Genomic DNA, 2,828 nt, shown 5'->3' on the forward strand with positions numbered 1-2,828 from the left:
AGCTGTTTCTGAACTGCACATATAGCCTAAATTTCCAAATACAAACATAAAAACAATAGGCTAGAATTTTGGTATTGCTAACTACTGTTTTAAAAAAAAATCTTTATTGAATGAAATCATTTATTTGATGCAATAATCCTATTTTATATTAAATAATTTATTTAATTTATACTTTTACTTAATATTAAATATCATTTTAATAGAATATTATTAAAACATTAAATAAAAAAAATAAAAAACAATTACTGACACACAAACTAAAATTAAAATGAAAACAGAACATATAAAAATAAAAGCAAAAATATATGAATGAATACTATGATAGTATACAAATAAAACAAAACGTTTTTTCCAAGGACCCCCAAACATGAAGGTTCTTTGCAAGGGTCCCTTAAAATATAAAGTAGCACAATATTTGTCAAAATATTCTAGACATTGTAAAGACAATAAGTTGCTTGAGAATTTAATGTCACGTCACTTAAAAATATCTGCTTTATGAAGGATATAATTATTATCAGAATTGTTTTTTTAATAATATCCAGCATTTAAAACTCTTAAATAAAAAAAAATTCTGTAATAATATATATATTTTTTTTAAATCATTGCATGAAAAATTTACTCAATATTCTAACATATTAACAATAAGATATACTATACCAAAAATACACATGTAAAAATAATTTATAAATAAATATGCATATATTTTTTTATAAATTGCATTAAATGTAATCACCTACATGGTTTTCCCAAATGCCTTTAACCTACAAACTGTATAAACACATTGGATAAAAAAAAGGAAAAAAGAACATTTTGCTTCCTTATTTCAGTCCAGCAGGTCACTGAAAAAGATTCAATTTAGATGGCAAGGCATCTAGCCCTGCTTTTACTGTAAATGTAATGTGCCTTAAATCAACCACTTCATTTCTAAGTACTGGATGAGAAACTGAACCGACGGCTAAAAAACAGAGACATGCTGTAGCTTAAATTCAATCCTGTTCTACAAATGTAGTACATTTCTTCTAGATAGTTCTGACAGTCTCCTCATCTCCATTCATCCTCCCACTCGTTGATCTGCTCTTTATCTTTTTCCCGTGCGCCTTCTGCTTGTCACTCATTTATCTGACTCATTGTTTCTTCTTTTGTCAGGCCGGCTCGGAGTAAAATATTTCTATTTGGAAACTCTTACCGTGGGATTAACTCGTCACAACAGCAAACTGGCTCCATTTCTCTTTATCTTGCTCTCTTTCTGTTTTCATCACTCATCTCACAATTTCATTCCAGCTGTCTTTATGGATCAATACCCAGCCTGCCCCTCTGCCCACCCAAAGATGCTTGAGGGTAATTAAATAGGCTTTGCAGTAATCATGATATTAATAAATTATGCTGTTTATCAATTTGGACGCAATCTGGCTTTGTTCTCCCAAAGAACACAAGAGAGGTATTTTGAAATCAATGCGGCAGATATGGGCTGCTTGCTTTCTCAAGCGAAACAGCAGATCATTAGCTCAGGTTTATCTCCTGGCATTTCTTTTCAGTGTATCACTCCAGAGAGTTCAAACGGTTGAGATACCATATCTCGTCACATCAAAACCAGAAATTCGCAATAATATCCGTGCAGATTTTTTTTTAACAACAAAACAGTGCTATAAATGGCTATAAAAATTGCAAAAAGAATAAAACAACTTGAACGCATCATAAAAGCAGTCCACATGAATTGAACTGAATAAAATAAATCTATACAGTCTAAAGCTATAAAAGTGAAAAGATGTATAGCTATATCTGTTTTTGGAAACAAATAAAAAAAGCACATAACTAAGCTACTTAAAAAAACAAGAAACGAAAAAACGGGAAAACTTAAAAAAATTCAACAATTATTGCATGATCAAAAACTGTTAATCTAGATTTAATTCCAATATTAAGATTTACTGTAGCACCTAAAAGCAAAATTTGGCAATAGACAGTAACAATAATGATTTATATTTACAGAAAAAAATATTTAATCTCCTCTGAACCCTCAACATCTTCTGTCCTGCCCTGGAATCACCCGGGGAGTACTGGATGAAGAGGAGTAATCCTCATATTTACATTACACTCTAGCTTCTTTCTTTCTTTTTCAAATCCTTCCATCTTTTTTTTCCTCTCACTGCATTTTGCACGCCCTGCCAGTAAAGGAAAAAAAGCGTTGTGTAGCTGCAAAGCAACCGGCAACCATTCGTTTTCAACGAGCAATGAGAGACAACTTGCAACATGATGCTGCGACTACTGATGGGATACAGACAGTTGACTAGAAAGTTGAGTAGTCGACAAGAGTCCAACAGAAAATGTGAAGGACCTTGAGAGTGAAAGAGGAAAATACTAGGTATTTGAAATAAGGCCTGTCCCGACCACAGCATCCCTGACATTTCTCTCCTTCCTGCTTGTCTATAGTGATGGAGGAGGAAGAAGATGACGGAAGAGAAGACAGCTTGGCTGCTTGTTTTCCCCAAATGGCTCTTATATCCGGACAGCAATCAGAAACAGTGGCTAATGCACACAGCAATCATGCTTAGTTACAAATCCATGTCTGTGAGAGGAATAACATCTGCTCTACTGTTACGTCAAACGTCAGAGCACAGTGCACCATTCATTCTTCATTTACCAAACTAGTTTAGCGCTTGCAGCTGTAAACCAAATACAAGACTATACATTTCCATCTTTAAACATGCATGATCACTGAGTCATCTGCAAGGTTGCTGTTGTGCATGAGTTTGGAGTATGTGTTTTTGAAAACTATTTTTTTTAAAGAACTTTAAATTGCTTTAGATAGACATGAGGAAAGCTATCCATTA

This window comes from Carassius auratus, unplaced genomic scaffold (assembly GCF_003368295.1).
Source record: "Carassius auratus strain Wakin unplaced genomic scaffold, ASM336829v1 scaf_tig00012924, whole genome shotgun sequence".
NCBI lineage: Eukaryota > Metazoa > Chordata > Actinopteri > Cypriniformes > Cyprinidae > Carassius > Carassius auratus.